The 19,261-nt window shown below is 50.0% G+C and overlaps 54 non-coding genes and 8 pseudogenes across 54 annotated transcripts; all 62 read right to left on the bottom strand.

The window, feature by feature from the left end:
• Nucleotides 1-34: 34 nt before the first annotated feature.
• On the bottom strand, nt 35-153 carry LOC127319233 (5S ribosomal RNA). The gene has a single exon (XR_007862459.1). It is a non-coding gene; the product is annotated as a 5S ribosomal RNA (ribosomal RNA).
• A 188-nt stretch (nt 154-341) lies between these two features.
• LOC127319487 (5S ribosomal RNA) lies at nt 342-458 on the bottom strand. Its single transcript, XR_007862521.2, has one exon. It is a non-coding gene; the product is annotated as a 5S ribosomal RNA (ribosomal RNA).
• A 187-nt stretch (nt 459-645) lies between these two features.
• LOC127319479 (5S ribosomal RNA) lies at nt 646-761 on the bottom strand (annotated as a pseudogene).
• A 189-nt stretch (nt 762-950) lies between these two features.
• On the bottom strand, nt 951-1,067 carry LOC127319385 (5S ribosomal RNA; annotated as a pseudogene).
• Nucleotides 1,068-1,223: 156 nt separating this feature from the next.
• On the bottom strand, nt 1,224-1,342 carry LOC127319374 (5S ribosomal RNA). Its single transcript, XR_011750447.1, has one exon. It is a non-coding gene; the product is annotated as a 5S ribosomal RNA (ribosomal RNA).
• A 186-nt stretch (nt 1,343-1,528) lies between these two features.
• On the bottom strand, nt 1,529-1,646 carry LOC139834777 (5S ribosomal RNA; annotated as a pseudogene).
• A 493-nt stretch (nt 1,647-2,139) lies between these two features.
• On the bottom strand, nt 2,140-2,259 carry LOC127319458 (5S ribosomal RNA). Its single transcript, XR_011750434.1, has one exon. It is a non-coding gene; the product is annotated as a 5S ribosomal RNA (ribosomal RNA).
• Nucleotides 2,260-2,443: 184 nt separating this feature from the next.
• LOC139834756 (5S ribosomal RNA) lies at nt 2,444-2,562 on the bottom strand. Its single transcript, XR_011750487.1, has one exon. It is a non-coding gene; the product is annotated as a 5S ribosomal RNA (ribosomal RNA).
• A 188-nt stretch (nt 2,563-2,750) lies between these two features.
• On the bottom strand, nt 2,751-2,869 carry LOC127319444 (5S ribosomal RNA). Its single transcript, XR_011750419.1, has one exon. It is a non-coding gene; the product is annotated as a 5S ribosomal RNA (ribosomal RNA).
• Nucleotides 2,870-3,058: 189 nt separating this feature from the next.
• LOC127319440 (5S ribosomal RNA) lies at nt 3,059-3,180 on the bottom strand. The gene has a single exon (XR_011750440.1). It is a non-coding gene; the product is annotated as a 5S ribosomal RNA (ribosomal RNA).
• Nucleotides 3,181-3,370: 190 nt separating this feature from the next.
• On the bottom strand, nt 3,371-3,486 carry LOC139834746 (5S ribosomal RNA). The gene has a single exon (XR_011750470.1). It is a non-coding gene; the product is annotated as a 5S ribosomal RNA (ribosomal RNA).
• Nucleotides 3,487-3,674: 188 nt separating this feature from the next.
• Nucleotides 3,675-3,792, bottom strand: LOC139834854 (5S ribosomal RNA). The gene has a single exon (XR_011750523.1). It is a non-coding gene; the product is annotated as a 5S ribosomal RNA (ribosomal RNA).
• Nucleotides 3,793-3,981: 189 nt separating this feature from the next.
• Nucleotides 3,982-4,101, bottom strand: LOC127319446 (5S ribosomal RNA). Its single transcript, XR_011750508.1, has one exon. It is a non-coding gene; the product is annotated as a 5S ribosomal RNA (ribosomal RNA).
• A 187-nt stretch (nt 4,102-4,288) lies between these two features.
• Nucleotides 4,289-4,407, bottom strand: LOC139834807 (5S ribosomal RNA). The gene has a single exon (XR_011750513.1). It is a non-coding gene; the product is annotated as a 5S ribosomal RNA (ribosomal RNA).
• A 187-nt stretch (nt 4,408-4,594) lies between these two features.
• Nucleotides 4,595-4,713, bottom strand: LOC139834800 (5S ribosomal RNA; annotated as a pseudogene).
• Nucleotides 4,714-4,900: 187 nt separating this feature from the next.
• Nucleotides 4,901-5,021, bottom strand: LOC127319426 (5S ribosomal RNA). Its single transcript, XR_011750430.1, has one exon. It is a non-coding gene; the product is annotated as a 5S ribosomal RNA (ribosomal RNA).
• A 203-nt stretch (nt 5,022-5,224) lies between these two features.
• On the bottom strand, nt 5,225-5,342 carry LOC127319420 (5S ribosomal RNA). The gene has a single exon (XR_011750441.1). It is a non-coding gene; the product is annotated as a 5S ribosomal RNA (ribosomal RNA).
• Nucleotides 5,343-5,529: 187 nt separating this feature from the next.
• On the bottom strand, nt 5,530-5,649 carry LOC127319389 (5S ribosomal RNA). The gene has a single exon (XR_011750464.1). It is a non-coding gene; the product is annotated as a 5S ribosomal RNA (ribosomal RNA).
• Nucleotides 5,650-5,836: 187 nt separating this feature from the next.
• On the bottom strand, nt 5,837-5,955 carry LOC127319334 (5S ribosomal RNA). Its single transcript, XR_007862493.2, has one exon. It is a non-coding gene; the product is annotated as a 5S ribosomal RNA (ribosomal RNA).
• A 188-nt stretch (nt 5,956-6,143) lies between these two features.
• Nucleotides 6,144-6,259, bottom strand: LOC127319429 (5S ribosomal RNA). Its single transcript, XR_007862504.2, has one exon. It is a non-coding gene; the product is annotated as a 5S ribosomal RNA (ribosomal RNA).
• Nucleotides 6,260-6,443: 184 nt separating this feature from the next.
• LOC127319472 (5S ribosomal RNA) lies at nt 6,444-6,563 on the bottom strand. The gene has a single exon (XR_007862510.2). It is a non-coding gene; the product is annotated as a 5S ribosomal RNA (ribosomal RNA).
• A 188-nt stretch (nt 6,564-6,751) lies between these two features.
• Nucleotides 6,752-6,866, bottom strand: LOC127319498 (5S ribosomal RNA). The gene has a single exon (XR_007862532.2). It is a non-coding gene; the product is annotated as a 5S ribosomal RNA (ribosomal RNA).
• A 188-nt stretch (nt 6,867-7,054) lies between these two features.
• On the bottom strand, nt 7,055-7,173 carry LOC127319328 (5S ribosomal RNA). Its single transcript, XR_011750442.1, has one exon. It is a non-coding gene; the product is annotated as a 5S ribosomal RNA (ribosomal RNA).
• A 191-nt stretch (nt 7,174-7,364) lies between these two features.
• Nucleotides 7,365-7,480, bottom strand: LOC127319258 (5S ribosomal RNA). The gene has a single exon (XR_007862485.2). It is a non-coding gene; the product is annotated as a 5S ribosomal RNA (ribosomal RNA).
• Nucleotides 7,481-7,668: 188 nt separating this feature from the next.
• Nucleotides 7,669-7,787, bottom strand: LOC127319370 (5S ribosomal RNA). The gene has a single exon (XR_007862499.2). It is a non-coding gene; the product is annotated as a 5S ribosomal RNA (ribosomal RNA).
• Nucleotides 7,788-7,975: 188 nt separating this feature from the next.
• On the bottom strand, nt 7,976-8,094 carry LOC127319272 (5S ribosomal RNA; annotated as a pseudogene).
• A 187-nt stretch (nt 8,095-8,281) lies between these two features.
• On the bottom strand, nt 8,282-8,398 carry LOC127319255 (5S ribosomal RNA). Its single transcript, XR_007862482.2, has one exon. It is a non-coding gene; the product is annotated as a 5S ribosomal RNA (ribosomal RNA).
• A 187-nt stretch (nt 8,399-8,585) lies between these two features.
• LOC127319237 (5S ribosomal RNA) lies at nt 8,586-8,704 on the bottom strand. Its single transcript, XR_007862464.2, has one exon. It is a non-coding gene; the product is annotated as a 5S ribosomal RNA (ribosomal RNA).
• A 187-nt stretch (nt 8,705-8,891) lies between these two features.
• LOC127319254 (5S ribosomal RNA) lies at nt 8,892-9,009 on the bottom strand. Its single transcript, XR_007862481.2, has one exon. It is a non-coding gene; the product is annotated as a 5S ribosomal RNA (ribosomal RNA).
• Nucleotides 9,010-9,195: 186 nt separating this feature from the next.
• LOC127319263 (5S ribosomal RNA) lies at nt 9,196-9,314 on the bottom strand. The gene has a single exon (XR_007862486.2). It is a non-coding gene; the product is annotated as a 5S ribosomal RNA (ribosomal RNA).
• Nucleotides 9,315-9,500: 186 nt separating this feature from the next.
• Nucleotides 9,501-9,615, bottom strand: LOC127319236 (5S ribosomal RNA; annotated as a pseudogene).
• Nucleotides 9,616-9,801: 186 nt separating this feature from the next.
• LOC127319259 (5S ribosomal RNA) lies at nt 9,802-9,921 on the bottom strand. Its single transcript, XR_011750425.1, has one exon. It is a non-coding gene; the product is annotated as a 5S ribosomal RNA (ribosomal RNA).
• Nucleotides 9,922-10,109: 188 nt separating this feature from the next.
• LOC127319322 (5S ribosomal RNA) lies at nt 10,110-10,228 on the bottom strand. Its single transcript, XR_007862492.2, has one exon. It is a non-coding gene; the product is annotated as a 5S ribosomal RNA (ribosomal RNA).
• Nucleotides 10,229-10,414: 186 nt separating this feature from the next.
• On the bottom strand, nt 10,415-10,535 carry LOC127319239 (5S ribosomal RNA). The gene has a single exon (XR_007862466.2). It is a non-coding gene; the product is annotated as a 5S ribosomal RNA (ribosomal RNA).
• A 187-nt stretch (nt 10,536-10,722) lies between these two features.
• Nucleotides 10,723-10,836, bottom strand: LOC127319291 (5S ribosomal RNA). Its single transcript, XR_011750495.1, has one exon. It is a non-coding gene; the product is annotated as a 5S ribosomal RNA (ribosomal RNA).
• A 188-nt stretch (nt 10,837-11,024) lies between these two features.
• LOC127319393 (5S ribosomal RNA) lies at nt 11,025-11,143 on the bottom strand. Its single transcript, XR_007862501.2, has one exon. It is a non-coding gene; the product is annotated as a 5S ribosomal RNA (ribosomal RNA).
• A 189-nt stretch (nt 11,144-11,332) lies between these two features.
• LOC127319252 (5S ribosomal RNA) lies at nt 11,333-11,451 on the bottom strand. The gene has a single exon (XR_007862479.2). It is a non-coding gene; the product is annotated as a 5S ribosomal RNA (ribosomal RNA).
• Nucleotides 11,452-11,639: 188 nt separating this feature from the next.
• On the bottom strand, nt 11,640-11,758 carry LOC127319345 (5S ribosomal RNA). The gene has a single exon (XR_007862496.2). It is a non-coding gene; the product is annotated as a 5S ribosomal RNA (ribosomal RNA).
• Nucleotides 11,759-11,945: 187 nt separating this feature from the next.
• LOC127319298 (5S ribosomal RNA) lies at nt 11,946-12,061 on the bottom strand. The gene has a single exon (XR_007862489.2). It is a non-coding gene; the product is annotated as a 5S ribosomal RNA (ribosomal RNA).
• Nucleotides 12,062-12,247: 186 nt separating this feature from the next.
• Nucleotides 12,248-12,366, bottom strand: LOC127319431 (5S ribosomal RNA). Its single transcript, XR_011750458.1, has one exon. It is a non-coding gene; the product is annotated as a 5S ribosomal RNA (ribosomal RNA).
• A 188-nt stretch (nt 12,367-12,554) lies between these two features.
• Nucleotides 12,555-12,673, bottom strand: LOC127319391 (5S ribosomal RNA). Its single transcript, XR_011750472.1, has one exon. It is a non-coding gene; the product is annotated as a 5S ribosomal RNA (ribosomal RNA).
• Nucleotides 12,674-12,861: 188 nt separating this feature from the next.
• LOC127319481 (5S ribosomal RNA) lies at nt 12,862-12,980 on the bottom strand. The gene has a single exon (XR_007862516.2). It is a non-coding gene; the product is annotated as a 5S ribosomal RNA (ribosomal RNA).
• A 186-nt stretch (nt 12,981-13,166) lies between these two features.
• On the bottom strand, nt 13,167-13,285 carry LOC127319417 (5S ribosomal RNA). Its single transcript, XR_007862503.2, has one exon. It is a non-coding gene; the product is annotated as a 5S ribosomal RNA (ribosomal RNA).
• Nucleotides 13,286-13,471: 186 nt separating this feature from the next.
• Nucleotides 13,472-13,590, bottom strand: LOC139834734 (5S ribosomal RNA). Its single transcript, XR_011750444.1, has one exon. It is a non-coding gene; the product is annotated as a 5S ribosomal RNA (ribosomal RNA).
• A 186-nt stretch (nt 13,591-13,776) lies between these two features.
• LOC139834741 (5S ribosomal RNA) lies at nt 13,777-13,895 on the bottom strand. Its single transcript, XR_011750462.1, has one exon. It is a non-coding gene; the product is annotated as a 5S ribosomal RNA (ribosomal RNA).
• Nucleotides 13,896-14,079: 184 nt separating this feature from the next.
• LOC127319283 (5S ribosomal RNA) lies at nt 14,080-14,198 on the bottom strand. Its single transcript, XR_011750517.1, has one exon. It is a non-coding gene; the product is annotated as a 5S ribosomal RNA (ribosomal RNA).
• A 187-nt stretch (nt 14,199-14,385) lies between these two features.
• LOC139834755 (5S ribosomal RNA) lies at nt 14,386-14,502 on the bottom strand. Its single transcript, XR_011750486.1, has one exon. It is a non-coding gene; the product is annotated as a 5S ribosomal RNA (ribosomal RNA).
• A 187-nt stretch (nt 14,503-14,689) lies between these two features.
• Nucleotides 14,690-14,806, bottom strand: LOC139834728 (5S ribosomal RNA). The gene has a single exon (XR_011750424.1). It is a non-coding gene; the product is annotated as a 5S ribosomal RNA (ribosomal RNA).
• Nucleotides 14,807-14,994: 188 nt separating this feature from the next.
• LOC127319435 (5S ribosomal RNA) lies at nt 14,995-15,113 on the bottom strand. The gene has a single exon (XR_011750438.1). It is a non-coding gene; the product is annotated as a 5S ribosomal RNA (ribosomal RNA).
• Nucleotides 15,114-15,301: 188 nt separating this feature from the next.
• Nucleotides 15,302-15,420, bottom strand: LOC139834858 (5S ribosomal RNA). Its single transcript, XR_011750527.1, has one exon. It is a non-coding gene; the product is annotated as a 5S ribosomal RNA (ribosomal RNA).
• A 188-nt stretch (nt 15,421-15,608) lies between these two features.
• Nucleotides 15,609-15,724, bottom strand: LOC127319388 (5S ribosomal RNA). The gene has a single exon (XR_011750437.1). It is a non-coding gene; the product is annotated as a 5S ribosomal RNA (ribosomal RNA).
• Nucleotides 15,725-15,911: 187 nt separating this feature from the next.
• Nucleotides 15,912-16,028, bottom strand: LOC139834763 (5S ribosomal RNA). The gene has a single exon (XR_011750503.1). It is a non-coding gene; the product is annotated as a 5S ribosomal RNA (ribosomal RNA).
• Nucleotides 16,029-16,216: 188 nt separating this feature from the next.
• On the bottom strand, nt 16,217-16,333 carry LOC139834757 (5S ribosomal RNA). The gene has a single exon (XR_011750489.1). It is a non-coding gene; the product is annotated as a 5S ribosomal RNA (ribosomal RNA).
• A 190-nt stretch (nt 16,334-16,523) lies between these two features.
• Nucleotides 16,524-16,642, bottom strand: LOC139834776 (5S ribosomal RNA). The gene has a single exon (XR_011750510.1). It is a non-coding gene; the product is annotated as a 5S ribosomal RNA (ribosomal RNA).
• A 188-nt stretch (nt 16,643-16,830) lies between these two features.
• Nucleotides 16,831-16,947, bottom strand: LOC139834753 (5S ribosomal RNA). The gene has a single exon (XR_011750482.1). It is a non-coding gene; the product is annotated as a 5S ribosomal RNA (ribosomal RNA).
• Nucleotides 16,948-17,138: 191 nt separating this feature from the next.
• LOC139834817 (5S ribosomal RNA) lies at nt 17,139-17,257 on the bottom strand (annotated as a pseudogene).
• Nucleotides 17,258-17,444: 187 nt separating this feature from the next.
• LOC139834852 (5S ribosomal RNA) lies at nt 17,445-17,563 on the bottom strand. Its single transcript, XR_011750520.1, has one exon. It is a non-coding gene; the product is annotated as a 5S ribosomal RNA (ribosomal RNA).
• A 188-nt stretch (nt 17,564-17,751) lies between these two features.
• On the bottom strand, nt 17,752-17,870 carry LOC139834737 (5S ribosomal RNA). The gene has a single exon (XR_011750453.1). It is a non-coding gene; the product is annotated as a 5S ribosomal RNA (ribosomal RNA).
• A 187-nt stretch (nt 17,871-18,057) lies between these two features.
• Nucleotides 18,058-18,174, bottom strand: LOC139834740 (5S ribosomal RNA). Its single transcript, XR_011750457.1, has one exon. It is a non-coding gene; the product is annotated as a 5S ribosomal RNA (ribosomal RNA).
• Nucleotides 18,175-18,362: 188 nt separating this feature from the next.
• On the bottom strand, nt 18,363-18,481 carry LOC139834816 (5S ribosomal RNA). The gene has a single exon (XR_011750514.1). It is a non-coding gene; the product is annotated as a 5S ribosomal RNA (ribosomal RNA).
• A 187-nt stretch (nt 18,482-18,668) lies between these two features.
• LOC139834770 (5S ribosomal RNA) lies at nt 18,669-18,785 on the bottom strand (annotated as a pseudogene).
• Nucleotides 18,786-18,972: 187 nt separating this feature from the next.
• Nucleotides 18,973-19,091, bottom strand: LOC139834856 (5S ribosomal RNA). The gene has a single exon (XR_011750525.1). It is a non-coding gene; the product is annotated as a 5S ribosomal RNA (ribosomal RNA).
• Between the last annotated feature and the right edge of the window lie 170 nt (nt 19,092-19,261).

Here is a 19,261-nt window from a genome sequence, read left to right as displayed (position 1 = left end):
CACCATGAATGTCGCCGCGTGACGCAAAAAAGGAGGGATGCAACACGAGGACTTCCCAGGAGGTCACCCATCCTAGTACTACTCTCGCCCAAGCACGCTTAACTTCGGAGTTCTGATGGGATCCGGTGCTTTAGTGCTGGTATGATCGCATCCGACATGTTATGCACTCATTTTCCCTTATGCTTGCTCATCCCGCTCTTTGTCTGCTCTATTTTGTACCATGTCCATCCTCTTTTTCATCTGCACCACCGTTTCCCATCACCAATAGCCGAGCACGAGTGCCCGCAAAAAAATATCGTCATAACTTCACCATGAATGTCGCCGCGTGACGCACAAAAGGAGATATGCAAAACCAGGACTTCCCAAGAGGTCACCCATCCTAGTACTACTCGCCCAAGCACGCTTAACTTCGGAGTTACGATGGGATCCGGTGCTTTAGTGCTGGTATGATCGCATCCGACATGTTATGCACTCATTTTCCCTTATGCTTGCTCCTCCGCTCTTTATCTGCTCTATTTTGTACCATGTCCATCCTCTTTTTCATCCGCACCACCGTTTCCCATCACCAATAGCCGAGCACGAGTGCCCGCAAAAAAATATCGTCCTAACTTCACCATGAATGTCGCCGCGTGACGCAAAAAAGGAGGGATGCAACACGAGGACTTCCCAGGAGGTCACCCATCCTAGTACTACTCGCCCAAGCACGCTTAACTTCGGAGTTACGATGGGATCCTGCTTTTAGTGTTGGTATGATCGCATCCGACATGTTATGCACTCATTTTCTCTTATGCTTGCTCCTCCCGCTCTTTGTCTGCTCTATTTTGTACCATGTCCATCCTCTTTTTCATCCGCACCACCGTTTCCCATCACCAATAGCCGAGCACGAGTGCCCGCAAAAAAATATCGTCCTAACTTCACCATGAATGTCGCCGCGTGACGCAAAAAAAGGAGGGATGCAACACGAGGACTTCCCAAGAGGTCACCCATCCTAGTACTACTCTCGCCCAAGCACGCTTAACTTCTGAGTTCTGATGGGATCCGGTGCTGATGCACTCATTTTCCCTTATGCTTGCTCCTCCCGCTTTTTGTCTGCTCTATTTTGTACCATGTCCATCCTCTTCTTCATCCGCACCCCCGTTTCCCATCACCAATAGCCGAGCGCGAGTGCCCGCAAAAAATATCGTCCTAACTTCACCATGAATGTCGCGTGGCGCAAAAAAGGAGGGATGCAACACGAGGACTTCCCCGAGGTCACCCATCCTAGTACTACTCTCGCCCAAGCACGCTTAACTTCGGAGTTCGATGGGATCCGGTGCTTTAGTGCTTTGGTATGATCGCATCCGACATGTTATGCACTCATTTTCCCTTATGCTTGCTCCTCCCGCTCTTTGTCTGCTCTATTTTGTACCATGTCCATCCACTTTTTCATCCGCACCACCGTTTCCCATCACCAATAGCCGAGCACGAGTGCCCGTAAAAAAATATCGTCCTAACTTCACCATGAATGTCGCGCGTGGCGCAAAAAGGAGGGATGCAACCACGAGGACTTCCCAGGAGGTCACCCATCCTAGTACTACTCTCGCCCAAGCACGCTTAACCAGAGTTCGATGGGATCCGGTGCTTTAGTCTTTGGTATGATCGCATCCGACATGTTATGCACTCATTTTCTCTTATGCTTGCTCCTCCGCTCTTTATGTCTGCTCTATTTTGTACCATGTCCATCCTCTTTTTCATCCGCACCACCGTTTCCCATCACCAATAGCCGAGCACGAGTGCGCAAAAAAATATCGTCTAACTTCACCATGAATGTCGCCGCGTGACGCAAAAAGGAGGATGCAACACGAGGACTTCCAGAGGTCACCCATCCTAGTACTACTCTACGCCCAAGCACGCTTAACCGGAGTTCGATGGGATCCGGTGCTTTAGTCTGAGCGTATGATCGCATCCGACATGTTATGCACTCATTTTCCCTTATGCTTGCTCCTCCCGCTCTTTGTCTCGCTTCTATTTTGTACCATGTCCATCCTCTTTTTCATCTTTGCACCACCGTTTCCCATCACCAATAGCCGAGCACGAGTGCCCGCAAAAAAAAATCGTCCTAACTTCACCATGAATGTCGCCGCGTGACGCAAAAAAGGAGGGATGCAACACGAGGACTTCTCAGGAGGTCACCCATCCTAGTACTACTCTCGCCCAAGCACGCTTAACTTCCGAGTTCGATGGGATCGAGTGCTTTAGTGCTTTGGTATGATCGCATCCGACATGTTATGCACTCATTTTCCCTTATGCTTGCTTTTCCCGCTCTTTGTCCGCTCTATTTTGTACCATGTCCATCCTCTTTTTCATCCGCACCACCGTTTCCCATCACCAATAGCCGAGCACGAGTGCCGCAAAAAATATCATCTAACTTCACCATGAATGTCGCCGCGTGACGCAAAAAAGAGGGATGCAACACGAGGACTTCCTGGAGGTCACCCATCCTAGTACTACTCTCGCCCAAGCACGCTTAACTTCGAGTTCCGATGGGATCCGGTGCTTTAGTGCTTTGGTATGATCGCATCCGACATGTTATGCACTCATTTTCCCTTATGCTTGCTCCTCCCGCTCTTTGTCTGCTTCTATTTTGTACCATGTCCATCCTCTTTTTCATCCGCACCACCGTTTCCCATCACCAATAGCCGAGCACGCAGTGCCCGCAAAAAATATCGTCCTAACTTCACCATGAATGTCGCGGCGTGACGCTAAAAGGAGGGATGCAACACGAGAACTTCCCAGGAGGTCACCCATCCTAGTACTACTCTCGCCCAAGCACGCTTAACTTCGGAGTTCTGATGGGATCCGGTGCTTTAGTGCTGGTATGATCGCATCCGACATGTTATGCACTCATTTTCCCTTATGCTTGCTCCTCCAGCTCTTTGTCTGCTCTATTTTGTACCATGTCCATCCTTTTTTTTCATCCGCACCACCGTTTCCCATCACCAATAGCCGAGCACGAGTGCCCGCAAAAAAATATCGTCCTAACTTCACCATGAATGTCGCCGCGTGACGCAAAAAAGGAGGGATGCAACACGAGGACTTCCCAGGAGGTCACCCATCCTAGTACTACTCTCGCCCAAGCACGCTTAACTTCGGAGTTATGATGGGATCCGGTTGCTTTAGTGCTTTGGTATGATCGCATCCGACATGTTATGCACTCATTTTCCCTTATGCTTGCTCCTCCCGCTCTTTGTCCGCTCTATTTTGTACCATGTCCATCCTCTTTTTCATCTCGCACCACCGTTTCCCATCACCAATAGCCGAGCACGAGTGCCCGCAAAAATATCGTCCTAACTTCACCATGAATGTCGCCGCGTGACGCAAAAAGGAGGGAGGGATGCAACACGAGGACTTCCCGTGAGGTCACCCATCCTAGTACTACTCTCGCCCAAGCACGCTTAACCGGAGTTCGATGGGATCCGGTGCTTTAGTGCTGGTATGATCTCATCCTACATGTTAAGCACTCATTTTCCCTTATGCTTGCTATTCACGATCTTTGTCTGCTCTATTTTTTACCTTGTCCATCCTCTTTTTCATCCGCACCACCGTTTCCCATCACCAATAGCCGAGCACGAGTGCCCGCAAAAAAATATCGTCCTAACTTCACCATGAATGTCGCCGCGTGACGCAAAAAAGGAGGGATGCAACACGAGGACTTCCCAGGAGGTCACCCATCCTAGTACTACTCTCGCCCAAGCACGCTTAACTTCGGAGTTCGATGGGATCCGGTGCTTTAGTGCCGGTATGATCGCATCCGACATGTTATGCACTCATTTTCCCTTATGCTTGCTCCTCCCGCTCTTTTGTCCGCTCTATTTTGTACCATGTCCATCCTCTTTTTCATCCGCACCACCGTTTCCCATCACCAATAGCCGAGCACGAGTGCCCGAAAAAAAATCTCGTCAACAACACACCATGCATGTAGCAGCGTGACTCACAAAAGGAGGGATGCAACACGAGGACTTCCCAGGAGGTCACCCATCCTAGTACTACTCTCGCCCAAGCACGCATAACTTCGGGAGTTCGATGGGATCCGGTGCTTTAGTCTTTGGTATGATCGCATCCGACATGTTATGCACTCATTTTCCCTTATGCTTGCTCCTCCCGCTCTTTGTCTGCTCTATTTTGTACCATGTCCATCCTCTTTTTCATCCGCACCACCGTTTCCCATCACCAATAGCCGAGCACGAGTGCCCGAAAAAAATATGGTCCTAACTTCACCATGAATGTTGCCGCTTGACGCAAAAAAGGAGGGATGCAACACGAGGACTTCCCAGGAGGTCACCCATCCTAGTACTACTCTCGCCCAAGCACGCTTAACTTCGGAGTTCTGATGGGATCCCGTGCTTTAGTGCTGGTATGATCGCATCCGACATGTTATGCACTCATTTTCTCTTATGCTTGCTCCTCCCGCTCTTTGTCTGCTCTATGTTGTACCATGTCCATCCACTTTTCATCCGCACCACCGTTTCCCATCACCAATAGCCGAGCACGAGTGCCCGCAAAAAATTATCGTCCTAACTTCACCATGAATGTCGCCGCGTGACGCAACATAGGAGGGATGCAACTCGAGGACGTCCCCGGAGGTCACCCATCCTAGTACTACTCTCGCCCAAGCACGCTTAACTTCGAGTTCGATGGGATCCGATTGCTTTAGTGGCCGGTATGATCGCATCCGACATGTTATGCACTCATTTTCCTTATGCTTGCTCCTCCCGCTCTTTGTCTGCTCTATTTTGTACCATGTCCATCCTCTTTTTCATCCGCACCACCGTTTCCCATCACCAATAGCCGAGCACGAGTGCCCGCAAAAAAATATCGTCCTAACTTCACCATGAATGTCGCCGCGTGACGCAAAAAAGGAGGGATGCAACACGAGGACTTCCAGGAGGTCACCCATCCTAGTACTACTCTACTCGCCCAAGCACGCTTAACTTCGGAGTTCTGATGGGATCCGGTGCTTTAGTGCTGGTATGATCGCATCCGACATGTTATGCACTCATTTTCCCTTATGCTTGCGCCTCCCGCTCTTTGTCTGCTCTATTTTGTACCATGTCCATCCTCTTTTTCATCCGCACCACCGTTTCCCATCACCAATAGCCGAGCACGAGTGCCCGCAAAAAAATATCGTCCTAACTAATATCGTCCTAACTTCACCATGAATGTCGCCGCGTGACGCAAAAAAGGAGGGATGCAACACGAGGACTTCCCAGGAGGTCACCCATCCTAGTACTACTCTCGCCCAAGCACGCTTAACTTCGGAGTTACGATGGGATCGGTGCTTTAGTGCCGGTATGATCGCATCCGACATGTTATGCACTCATTGTCCCTAATGCTTGCTCCTCCCGCTGCTTGTCCGATCTATTTTGTACCATGTCCATCCTCTTTTTCATCTGCACCACCGTTTCCCATCACCAATAGCCGAGCACGAGTGCCCGCAAAAAAATATCATCCTAACTTCACCATGAATGTCGCCGCGTGACGCAAAAAGGAGGGATGCAACACGAGGACTTCCCAGGAGGTCACCCATCCTAGTACTACACTCGCCCAAGCACGCTTAACTTCGGAGTTACGATGGGATCCGGTGCTTTAGTCTTTGGTATGATCGCATCCGACATGTTATGCACTCATTTTCCCTTATGCTTGCTCCTCCCGCTCTTTGTTCTGCTCTATTTTGTACCATGTCCATCCTCTTTTCATCCGCACCACCGTTTCCCATCACCAATAGCCGAGCACGAGTGCCCGCAAAAAATATCGTCCTAACTTCACCATGAATGTCGCCGCGTGACGCAAAAAAGGAGGGATGCAACACGAGGACTTCCCAGGAGGTCACCCATCCTAGTACTACTCTCGCCCAAGCACGCTTAACTTCAGAGTTCTGATGGGATCCGGTGCTTTAGTGCTGGTATGATCGCATCCGACATGTTATGCACTCATTTTCCCTTATGCTTGCTCCTCCCGCTCTTTGTCTGCTCTATTTTGTACCATGTCCATCCTCTTTTTCATCCGCACCACCGTTTCCCATCACCAATAGCCGAGCACGAGTGCCCGCAAAAAAATATCGTCCTAACTTCACCATGAATGTCGCCGCGTGACGCAAAAGAGGAGGGATGCAACACGAGGACTTCCCAGGAGGTCACCCATCCTAGTACTACTCTCACCCAAGCACGCTTAACCGGAGTTCGATGGGATCCGGTGCTTTAGTGCCGGTATGATCGCATCCGACATGTTATGAACTCATTTTCTCTTATGCTTGCTCCTCCCGCTCTTTTGTGCTCTATTTTGTACCATGTCCATCCTCTTTTTCATCCGCACCACCGTTTCCCATCACCAATAGCCGAGCACGAGTGCCCGCAAAAAATATCGTCCTAACTTCACCATGAATGTCGCCGCGTGACGCAAAAGGAGGGATGCAACACGAGGACTTCTCAGGAGGTCACCCATCCTAGTACTACTCTCGCCCAAGCACGCTTAACTTCGGAGTTACGATGGGATCCGGTGCTTTAGTCTTTGGTATGATCGCATCCGACATGTTATGCACTCATTTTCCCTTATGCTTGCTCCTCCCGCTCTTTGTCTGCTCTATTTTGTACCATGTCCATCCTCTTTTTCATCCGCACCACCGTTTCCCATCACCAATAGCCGAGCACGAGTGCCCGCAAAAAAATATCGTCCTAACTTCACCATGAATGTCGCCGCGTGACGCAAAAAAGGAGGGATGCAACACGAGGACTTCCCAGGAGGTCACCCATCCTAGTACTACTCGCCCAACCACGCTTAACTTCGGAGTTCGATGGGATCGGTGCTTTAGTGCTGGTATGATCGCATCCAACATGTTATGCACTCATTTTCCCTTATGCTTGCTTTTCCCGCTCTTTATCTGCTTCTATTTTGTACCATGTCCATCCTCTTTTTCATCTCGCACCACCGTTTCCCATCACCAATAGCCGAGCACGAGTGCCCGCAAAAAATATCGTCCTAACTTCACCATGAATGTCGCCGCGTGACGCAAAAAGGAGGGATGCAACACGAGGACTTCCCAGGAGGTCACCCATCCTAGTACTACTCTCGCCCAAGCACGCTTAACTTCGGAGTTCTGATGGGATCCGGTGCTTTAGTGCTGGTATGATCGCATCCGACATGTTATGCACTCATTTTCCCTTATGCTTGCTCCTCCCGCTCTTTGTCTGCTCTATTTTGTACCATGTCCATCCTCTTTTTCATCCGCACCACCGTTTCCCATCACCAATAGCCGAGCACGAGTGCCCGCAAAAAATATCGTCCTAACTTCACCATGAATGTCGCCGTTCGCGTGACGCAAAAAAGGAGGGATGCAACACGAGGACTTCCAGGAGGTCACCCATCCTAGTACTACTCGCCCAAGCACGCTTAACTTCGGAGTTCTGATGGGATCCGGTGCTTTAGTGCTGGTATGATCGCATCCAACATGTTATGCACTCATTTTCCCTTATGCTTGCTTTTCCCGCTCTTTGTCTGCTCTATTTTGTACCATGTCCATCCTCTTTTTCATCTGCACCACCGTTTCCCATCACCAATAGCCGAGCACGAGTGCCCGCAAAAAAATATCGTCCTAACTTCACCATGAATGTCGCCGCGTGACGCAAAAATGGAGGGATGCAACACGAGGACTTCCCAGGAGGTCACCCATCCTAGTACTACTCTCGCCCAAGCACGCTTAACTTCGGAGTTCTGATGGGATCCGGTGCTTTAGTGCTGGTATGATCGCATCCGACATGTTATGCACTCATTTTCCCTTATGCTTGCTCCTCCCGCTTTTTGTCTGCTCTATTTTGTACCATGTCCATCCTCTTTTTCATCTGCACCACCGTTTCCCATCACCAATAGCCGAGCACGAGTGCCCGCAAAAAAATATCGTCCTAACTTCACCATGAATGTCGCCGCGTGACGCAAAAAAGGAGGGATGCAACACGAGGACTTCCTGTGAGGTCACCCATCCTAGTACTACTCTCGCCCAAGCACGCTTAACTTCGAGTTACGATGGGATCCGGTGCTTTAGTCTTTGGTATGATCGCATCCGACACGTAATGCACTCATTTTCCCTTATGCTTGCTCCTCCCGCTCTTTGTCTGCTCTATTTTGTACCATGTCCATCCTCTTTGTCATCCGCACCACCGTTTCCCATCACCAATAGCCGAGCACGAGTGCCCGCAAAAAAATATCGTCCTAACTTCACCATGAATGTCGCCGCGTGACGCAAAAAGGAGGGATGCAACACGAGGACTTCTCAGAGGTCACCCATCCTAGTACTACTCGCCCAAGCACGCTTAACTTCGGAGTTCGATGGGATCCGGTGCTTTAGTGCTTTGGTATGATCGCATCCGACATGTTATGCACTCATTTTCCCTTATGCTTGCTCCTCCCGCTCTTTGTCTGCTTCTATTTTGTACCATGTCCATCCTCTTTTTCATCCGCACCACCGTTTCCCATCACCAATAGCCGAGCACGACTGCCCGCAAAAAATATCGTCCTAACTTCACCATGAATGTCGCCGCGTGACGCAAAAAGGAGGGATGCAACACGAGGACTTCCTCAGAGGTCACCCATCCTAGTACTACTCTCGCCCAAGCACGCTTAACTTCGGAGTTACGATGGGATCCGGTGCTTTAGTGCTGGTATGATCGCATCCGACATGTTATGCACTCATTTTCCCTTATGCTTGCTCCTCCCGCTCTTTGTCTGCTCTATTTTGTACCATGTCCATCCTCTTTTTCATCCGCACCACCATTTCCCATCACCAATAGCCGAGCACGAGTGCCCGCAAAAAAATATCGTCCCTAACTTCACCATGAATGTCGCCGCGTGACGCAAAAGGAGGGATGCAACACGAGGACTTCCCAGAGGTCACCCATCCTAGTACTACTCTCGCCCAAGCACGCTTAACTTCGTGAGTTCGATGGGATCCGGTGCTTTAGTGCCGGTATGATCGCATCCGACATGTTATGCACTCATTTTCCCTTATGCTTGCTCCTCCCGCTCTTTGTCTCGCTTCTATTTTGTACCATGTCCATCCTCTTTTTCATCCGCACCACCGTTTCCCATCACCAATAGCCGAGCACGAGTGCCCGCAAAAATATCGTCCTAACTTCACCATGAATGTCGCCGCGTGACGCAAAAGGAGGGATGCAACACGAGGACTTCCCAGAGGTCACCCATCCTAGTACTACTCTCGCCCAAGCACGCTTAACTTCGGAGTTCGATGGGATCCGGTGCTTTAGTGCTTTGGTATGATCGCATCCGACATGTTATGCACTCATTTTCCCTTATGCTTGCTCCTCCCGCTCTTTGTCCGCTCTATTTTGTACCATGTCCATCCTCTTTTTCATCTCGCACCACCGTTTCCCATCACCAATAGCCGAGCACGAGTGCCCGCAAAAAATATCGTCCTAACTTCACCATGAATGTCGCCGCGTGACGCAAAAGGAGGGATGCAACACGAGGACTTCCCAGAGGTCACCCATCCTAGTACTACTCTCGCCAAGCACGCTTAACCGGAGTTACGATGGGATCGGTGCTTTAGTGGCCGGTATGATCGCATCCGACATGTTATGCACTCATTTTCCCTTATGCTTGCTGTTCCCGCTCTTTGTCCGCTCTATTTTGTACCATGTCCATCCTCTTTTTCATCCGCACCACCGTTTCCCATCACCAATAGCCGAGCACGAGTGCCCGCAAAAAATATCGTCCTAACTTCACCCTTAATGTCGCCGCGTGACGCAAAAAGGAGGGATGCAACACGAGGACTTCCCAGAGGTCACCCATCCTAGTACTACTCTCGCCCAAGCACGCTTAACTTCGGAGTTCAGATGGGATCCGGTGCTTTAGTGCTTTGGTATGATCGCATCCGAGCATGTTATGCACTCATTTTCCCTTATGCTTGCTCCTCCCGCTCTTTGTCTGCTCTATTTTGTACCATGTCCATCCTCTTTTTCATCCGCACCACCGTTTCCCATCACCAATAGCCGAGCACGAGTGCCCGCAAAAAATATCATCCTAACTTCACCATGAATGTCGCCGCGTGACGCAAAAAAGGAGGGATGCAACACGAGGACTTCCCAGGAGGTCACCCATCCTAGTACTACTCTCGCCCAAGCACGCTTAACTTCGGAGTTCTGATGGGATCCGGTGCTTTAGTGCTGGTATGATCGCATCCGACATGTTATGCACTCATTTTCCCTTATGCTTGCTTTTCCCGCTCTTTGTCTGCTCTATTTTGTACCATGTCCATCCTCTTTTCATCCGCACCACCGTTTCCCATCACCAATAGCCGAGCACGAGTGCCCGCAAAAAATATCGTCCTAACTTCACCATGAATGTCGCCGCGTGACGCAAAAAAGGAGGGATGCAACACGAGGACTTCCTGTGGAGGTCACCCATCCTAGTACTACTCTCGCCCAAGCACGCTTAACTTCGGAGTTCGATGGGATCCGGTGCTTTAGTGCTTTGGTATGATCGCATCCGACATGTTATGCACTCATTTTCCCTTATGCTTGCTTTCCCGCTCTTTGTCCGCTTCTATTTTGTACCATGTCCATCCTCTTTTTCATCCGCACCACCGTTTCCCATCACCAATAGCCGAGCACGAGTGCCCGCAAAAAATATCGTCCTAACTTCACCATGAATGTCGCCGCGTGACGCAAAAAAGGAGGGATGCAACACGAGGACTTCCCAGGAGGTCAACCATCCTAGTACTACTCGCCCAAGCACGCTTAACCGGAGTTCGATGGGATCCGGTGCTTTAGTGCCGGTATGATCGCATCCGACATGTTATGCACTCATTTTCCCTTATGCTTGCTCATCCCGCTCTTTGTCTGCTCTATTTTGTACCATGTCCATCCTCTTTTTCATCCGCACCACCGTTTCCCATCACCAATAGCCGAGCACGAGTGCCCGCAAAAAAATATCGTCCTAACTTCACCATGAATGTCGCCGCGTGACGCAAAAAAGGAGGGATGCAACACGAGGACTTCCCAGGAGGTCACCCATCCTAGTACTACTCTCGCCCAAGCACGCTTAACTTCGGAGTTCTGATGGGATCCGGTGCTTTAGTGCTGGTATGATCGCATCCGACATGTTATGCACTCATTTTCCCTTATGCTTGCTCCTCCCGCTCTTTGTCTGCTCTCTATTTTGTACCATGTCCATCCTCTTTTTCATCCGCACCACCGTTTCCCATCACCAATAGCCGAGCACGAGTGCCCGCAAAAAATATCGTCCTAACTTCACCATGAATGTCGCCGCGTGACGCAAAAAAGGAGGGATGCAACACGAGGACTTCCCAGAGGTCACCCATCCTAGTACTACTCTCGCCCAAGCACGCTTAACTTCGGAGTTCCGATGGGATCCGGTGCTTTAGTCTTTGGTATGATCGCATCCGACATGTTATGCACTCATTTTCCCTTATGCTTGCTCCTCCCGCTCTTTGTCTGCTCTATTTTGTACCATGTCCATCCTCTTTTTCATCCGCACCACCGTTTCCCATCACCAATAGCCGAGCACGAGTGCCCGCAAAAAAATATCGTCCTAACTTCACCATGAATGTCGCCGCGTGACGCAAAAAAGGAGGGATGCAACACGAGGACTTCCCAGGAGGTCACCCATCCTAGTACTACTCTCGCCCAAGCACGCTTAACTTCGGAGTTCTGATGGGATCCTGTGCTTTTGTGCTGTTATGATCGCATCCGACATGTTATGCACTCATTTTCCCTTATGCTTGCTTTTCCCGCTCTTTGTCTGCTCTATTTTGTACCATGTCCATCCTCTTTTTCATCCGCACCACCGTTTCCCATCACCAATAGCCGAGCACGAGTGCCCGCAAAAAAATATCGTCCTAACTTCACCATGAATGTCGCCGCGTGACGCAAAAAGGAGGGATGCAACACGAGGACTTCCTAGGAGGTCACCCATCCTAGTACTACTCTCGCCCAAGCACGCTTAACCGGAGTTCGATGGGATCCGGTGCTTTAGTGCTGGTATGATCGCATCCGACATGTTATGCACTCATTTTCCCTTATGCTTGTTTTTCCCGCTCTTTGTCTGCTCTATTTTGTACCATGTCCATCCTCTTTTTCATCCGCACCACCGTTTCCCATCACCAATAGCCGAGCACGAGTGCCCGCAAAAAATATCGTCCTAACTTCACCATGAATGTCGCCGCGTGACGCAAAAAGGAGGGATGCAACACGAGGACTTCCCAGGAGGTCACCCATCCTAGTACTACTCTCGCCCAAGCACGCTTAACTTCCCCGAACTGATGGGATCCGGTGCTTTAGTGCTGGTATGATCGCATCCGACATGTTATGCACTCATTTTCCCTTATGCTTGCTTTTCCCGCTCTTTGTCTGCTCTATTTTGTACCATGTCCATCCTCTTTTTCATCCGCACCACCGTTTCCCATCACCAATAGCCGAGCACGAGTGCCCGCAAAAAAATATCATCCTAACTTCACCATGAATGTCGCCGCGTGTCGCAAAAAATGCGGGATTCAACACGAGGTCTTCCCGTGAGGTCACCCATCCTAGTACTACTCGCCTTCAAGCACGCTTAACTTCGGAGTTCTGATGGGATCCAGTGCTTTAGTGCTGGTATGATCGCATCCGACATGTTATGCACTCATTTTCCCTTATGCTTGCTTTTCCCGCTCTTTGTCTGCTCTATTTTGTACCATGTCCATCCTCTTTTTCATCCGCACCACCGTTTCCCATCACCAATAGCCGAGCACGAGTGCCCGCACAATTTTATCGTCATACCTTCACCATGAATGTCGCCGCGTGACGCAAAAAAGGAGGGATGCAACACGAGGACTTCCCAGGAGGTCACCCATCCTAGTACTACTCTCGCCCAAGCACGCTTAACTTCGGAGTTCTGATGGGATCCGGTGCTTTAGTGCTGGTATGATCGCATCCGACATGTTATGCACTCATTTTCCCTTATGCTTGCTTTTCCCGCTCTTTGTCTGCTCTATTTTGTACCATGTCCATCCTCTTTTTCATCCGCACCACCGTTTCCCATCACCAATAGCCGAGCACGAGTGCCCGCAAAAAAATATCATCCTAACTTCACCATGAATGTCGCCGCGTGACGCAAAAAGGAGGATGCAACACGAGGACTTCCCAGGAGGTCACCCATCCTAGTACTACTCTCGCCCAAGCACGCTTAACTCGGAGTTACGATGGGATCCGGTGCTTTAGTGCTTGGTATGATCGCATCCGACATGTTATGCACTCATTTTCCCTTATGCTTGCTCATCCCGCTCTTTGTGCTGCTCTATTTTGTACCATGTCCATCCTCTTTTTCATCCGCACCGTTTCCCATCACCAATAGCCGAGCACGAGTGCCCGCAAAAAAATATCGTCCTAACTTCACCATGAATGTCGCCGCGTGACGCAAAAAAGGAGGGATGCAACACGAGGACTTCCCAAGAGGTCACCCATCCTAGTACTACTCTCGCCCAAGCACGCTTAACTTCGGAGTTGATGGGATCCGGTGCTTTAGTGCTTTGGTATGATCGCATCCGACATGTTATGCACTCATTTTCCCTTATGCTTGCTCCTCCCGCTCTTTGTCCGCTCTATTTTGTACCATGTCCATCCTCTTTTCATCCGCACCACCGTTTCCCATCACCAATAGCCGAGCACGAGTGCCCGCAAAAAAATATCGTCCTAACTTCACCATGAATGTCGCGGCGTGACGCAAAAAGGAGGGATGCAACACGAGGACTTCCCGAGAGGTCACCCATCCTAGTACTACTCTCGCCCAAGCACGCTTAACTTCGGAGTTCGATGGGATCCAGTGCTTTAGTCTTTGGTATGATCGCATCCGACATGTTATGCACTCATTTTCTCTTATGCTTGCTCCTCCCGCTCTTTGTCCGCTTCTATTTTGTACCATGTCCATCCTCTTTTTCATCCGCACCACCGTTTCCCATCACCAATAGCAGAGCCCGAGTGCCCGCAAAAAATATCGTCCTAACTTCACCATGAATGTCGGCGTGACGCAAAAGGAGGGATGCAACACGAGGACTTCCAGTGAGGTCACCCATCCTAGTACTACTCTCGCCCAAGCACGCTTAACTTCGGAGTTCTGATGGGATCCGGTGCTTTAGTGCTGGTATGATCGCATCCGACATGTTATGCACTCATTTTCCCTTATGCTTGCTTTTCCCGCTCTTTGTCTGCTCTATTTTGTACCATGTCCATCCTCTTTTTCATCTGCACCACCGTTTCCCATCACCAATAGCCGAGCACGAGTGCCCGCAAAAAATATCGTCCTAACTTCACCAAGAATGTCGCCGCGTGACGCAAAAAAGGAGGGATGCAACACGAGGACTTCCCAGGAGGTCACCCATCCTAGTACTACTCGCCCAAGCACGCTTAACTTCGGAGTTCGATGGGATCCGGTGCTTTAGTCTTTGGTATGATCGCATCCGACATGTTATGCACTCATTTTCCCTTATGTTTGCTTTTCCCGCTCTTGTCCGCTCTATTTTGTACCATGTCCATCCTCTTTTCATCTCGCACCACCGTTTCCCATCACCAATAGCCGAGCACGAGTGCCCGCAAAAAAATATCGTCCTAACTTCACCATGAATGTCTCCGCGTGACGCAAATAAGGAGGGATGCAAAACGAGGACTTCCCAGGAGGTCACCCATCCTAGTACTACTCGCCCAAGCACGCTTAACTTCGGAGTTCTGATGGGATCCAGTGCTTTAGTGCTGGTATGATCGCATCCGACTTGTTATGCACTCATTTTCCCTTATGCTTGCTTTTCCCGCTCTTTGTCTGCTCTATTTTGTACCATGTCCATCCTCTTTTTCATCCGCACCACCGTTTCCCATCACCAATAGCCGAGCACGAGTGCCCGCAAAAAAATATCATCCTAACTTCACCATGAATGTCGCCGCGTGACGCAAAAAAGGAGGGATGCAACACGAGGACTTCCCAGGAGGTCACCCATCCTAGTACTACTCTCGCCCAAGCACGCTTAACTTCGGAGTTATTATGGGATCCGGTGCTTTAGTCTCGGTATGATCGCATCCGACATGTTATGCACTCATTTTCCCTTATGCTTGCTTTTCCCGCTCTTTGTCTGCTCTATTTTGTACCATGTCCATCCTCTTTTTCATCTGCACCACCGTTTCCCATCACCAATAGCCGAGCACGAGTGCCCGCAAAAAAATATCGTCCTACCTTCACCATGAATGTCGCCGCGTGACGCAAAAAAGGAGGGATGCAACACGAGGACTTCCCAGGAGGTCACCCATCCTAGTACTACTCTCGCCCAAGCACGCTTAACTTCGGAGTTCTGATGGGATCCGGTGCTTTAGTGCTGGTATGATCGCATCCGACATGTTATGCACTCATTTTCCCTTATGCTTGCTTTTCCCGCTCTTTGTCTGCTCTATTTTGTACCATGTCCATCCTTTTTTTCATCCGCACCACCGTTTCCCATCACCAATAGCCGAGCACGAGTGCCCGCAAAAAAATATCATCCTAAGTTCACCATGAATGTCGCCGCGTGACGCAAAAAAGGAGGGATGCAACACGAGGACTTCCCAGGAGGTCACCCATCCTAGTACTACTCTCGCCCAAGCACGCTTAACCGGAGTTCGATGGGATCCGGTGCTTTAGTGCTGGTATGATCGCATCCGACATGTTATGCACTCATTTTCCCTTATGCTTGCTCATCCCGCTCTTTGTCTGCTCTATTTTGTACCATGTCCATCCTCTTTTTCATCTGCACCACCGTTTCCCATCACCAATAGCCGAGCACGAGTGCCCGCAAAAAAATATCGTCCTAACTTCACCATGAATGTCGCCGCGTGACGCAAAAAGGAGGGATGCAACACGAGGACTTCCCAAGAGGTCACCCATCCTAGTACTACTCTCGCCCAAGCACGCTTAACCCGAGTTCGATGGGATCCGGTGCTTTAGTGCGTGGTATGATCGCATCCGACATGTTATGCACTCATTTTCCCTTATGCTTGCTCCTCCCGCTCTTTGTCCGCTCTATTTTGTACCATGTCCATCCTCTTTTTCATCCGCACCACCGTTTCCCATCACCAATAGCCGAGCACGAGTGCCCGCAAAAAAATATCGTCCTAACTTCACCATGAATGTCGCCGCGTGACGCAAAAAAGGAGGGATGCAACACGAGGACTACCAGGGAGGTAACCCATCCTAGTACTAATCACGCCCAAGCACGCTTAACTACGGAGTTGATGGGATCCGGTGCTTTAGTGCTGGTATGATCGCATCCGACATGTTATGCACTCATTTTCTCTTATGCTTGCTCCTCCCGCTCTTTGTCTGCTCTATTTTGTACCATGTCCATCCTCTTTTTCATCCGCACCACCGTTTCCCATCACCAATAGCCGAGCACGAGTGCCCGCAAAAAAAAATATCGTCCTAACTTCACCATGAATGTCGCCGCGTGACGCAAAAAAGGAGGGATGCAACACGAGGACTTCCCAGGAGGTCACCCATCCTAGTACTACTCTCGCCCAAGCACGCTTAACTTCGGAGTTCAGATGGGATCCAGTGCTTTAGTGCTGGTATGATCGCATCCGACATGTTATGCACTCATTTTCCCTTATGCTTGCTCCTCCCGCTCTTTGTTTGCTCTATTTTGTACCATGTCCATCCTCTTTTTCATCTGCACCACCGTTTCCCATCACCAATAGCCGAGCACGAGTGCCCGCAAAAAAATATCGTCCTAACTTCACCATGAATGTCGCCGCGTGACGCAAAAAAGGAGGGATGCAACACGAGGACTTCCCAGGAGGTCACCCATCCTAGTACTACTCTCGCCCAAGCACGCTTAACTTGGAGTTACGATGGGATCCGGTGCTTTAGTGCGGTATGATCGCATCCGACATGTTATGCACTCATTTTCCCTTATGCTTGCTTTTCCCGCTCTCTTTGTCCGCTCTATTTTGTACCATGTCCATCCTCTTTTTCATCTCGCACCACCGTTTCCCATCACCAATAGCCGAGCACGAGTGCCCGCAAAAAAATATCGTCCTAACTTCACCATGAATGTCGCCGCGTGACGCAAAAAAGGAGGGATGCAACACGAGGACTTCCACGGTGGACACCCTGCCTCGGACTTCTCTCGCAAAAGCTCGCTTAACTTCGGAGTACTGATGGGTTGCGGTGCTTTAGTGCTGGTATGATCGCATCCGACATGTTATGCACTCATTTTCCCTTATGCTTGCTTTTCCCGCTCTTTGTCTGCTCTATTTTGTACCATGTCCATCCTCTTTTTCATCCGCACCACCGTTTCCCATCACCAATAGCCGAGCACGAGTGCCCGCAAAAAAATATCATCCTAACTTCACCATGAATGTCGCCGCGTGACGCAAAAAGGAGGGATGCAACACGAGGACTTCCCAGGAGGTCACCCATCCTAGTACTACTCTCGCCCAAGCACGCTTAACTTCGGAGTTCTGATGGGATCCGGTGCTTTAGTGCTGGTATGATCGCATCCGACATGTTATGCACTCATTTTCCCTTATGCTTGCTTTTCCCGCTCTTTGTCTGCTCTATTTTGTACCATGTCCATCCTCTTTTTCATCCGCACCACCGTTTCCCATCACCAATAGCCGAGCACGAGTGCCCGCAAAAAAATATCGTCCTAACTTCACCATGAATGTCGCCGCGTGACGCAAAAAAGGAGGGATGCAACACGAGGACTTCCCACGAGGTCACCCATCCTAGTACTACTCTCTCCCAACCACGCTTAACTTCGGAGTTACGATGGGATCCGGTGCTTTAGTGCCGGTATGATCGCATCCGACATGTTATGCACTCATTTTCCCTTATGCTTGCTTTTCCCGCTCTTTGTCCGCTCTATTTTGTACCATGTCCATCCTCTTTTTCATCCGCACCACCGTTTCCCATCACCAATAGCCGAGCACGCAGTGCCCGCAAAAAATATCGTCCTAACTTCACCATGAATGTCGCCGCGTGACGCAAAAAGGAGGGATGCAACACGAGGACTTCCAGGAGGTCACCCATCCTAGTACTACTCGCCCAAGCACGCTTAACTTCGGAGTTCCGATGGGATCCGGTGCTTTAGTGGCCGGTATGATCGCATCCGACATGTTATGCACTCATTTTCCCTTATGCTTGCTCCTCCCGCTCTTTGTCTGCTCTATTTTGTACCATGTCCATCCTCTTTTTCATCCGCACCACCGTTTCCCATCACCAATAGCCGAGCACGAGTGCCCGCAAAAAAATATCATCCTAACTTCACCATGAATGTCGCCGCGTGACGCAAAAAAGGAGGGATGCAACACGAGGACTTCCCAAGAGGTCACCCATCCTAGTACTACTCTCGCCCAAGCACGCTTAACTTCGGAGTTCTGATGGGATCCGGTGCTTTAGTTCTGGTATGATCGCATCCGACATGTTATGCACTCATTTTCCCTTATGCTTGCTCCTCCCGCTCTTTGTCTGCTCTATTTTGTACCATGTCCATCCTCTTTTTCATCCGCACCACCGTTTCCCATCACCAATAGCCGAGCACGAGTTCCCGCAAAAAATAAACTCCTAACTTCACCATGAATGTCGCCGCGTGACGCAAAAAAGGAGGGATGCTACAGGCGGACTTCCCGAGGAGGTCACCCATCCTAGTACTACTCGCCCAAGCACGCTTAACTTCGGAGTTCGATGGGATCCGGTGCTTTAGTGCCGGTATGATCGCATCCGACATGTTATGCACTCATTTTCCCTTATGGTTGCTTTTCCAGCTCTTTGTCTGCTCTATTTTGTACCATGTCCATCCTCTTTTTCATCCGCACCACCGTTTCCCATCACCAATAGCCGAGCACGAGTGCCCGCAAAAAAATATCGTCCTAACTTCACCATGAATGTCGCCGCGTGACGCAAAAAGAAGGGAAGCAACACGAGGACTTCCTGTGAGGTCACCCATCCTAGTACTACTCTCGCCCAAGCACGCTTAACTTCGGAGTTCTGATGGGATCCGGTGCTTTAGTGCTGGTATGATCGCATCCGACATGTTATGCACTCATTTTCCCTTATGCTTGCTTTTCCCGCTCTTTGTCTGCTCTATTTTGTACCATGTCCATCCTCTTTTTCATCCGCACCACCGTTTCCCATCACCAATAGCCGAGCACGAGTGCCCGCAAAAAAATATCGTCCTAACTTCACCATGAATGTCGCC

The sequence above is a fragment of the Lolium perenne genome, unplaced genomic scaffold (assembly GCF_019359855.2).
Source record: "Lolium perenne isolate Kyuss_39 unplaced genomic scaffold, Kyuss_2.0 unplaced63, whole genome shotgun sequence".
Lineage (NCBI taxonomy): Eukaryota > Viridiplantae > Streptophyta > Magnoliopsida > Poales > Poaceae > Lolium > Lolium perenne.
The sequence above is the reverse complement of the archived record's forward strand: the minus strand, read 5'-3'. Positions and strand labels throughout refer to the sequence as shown.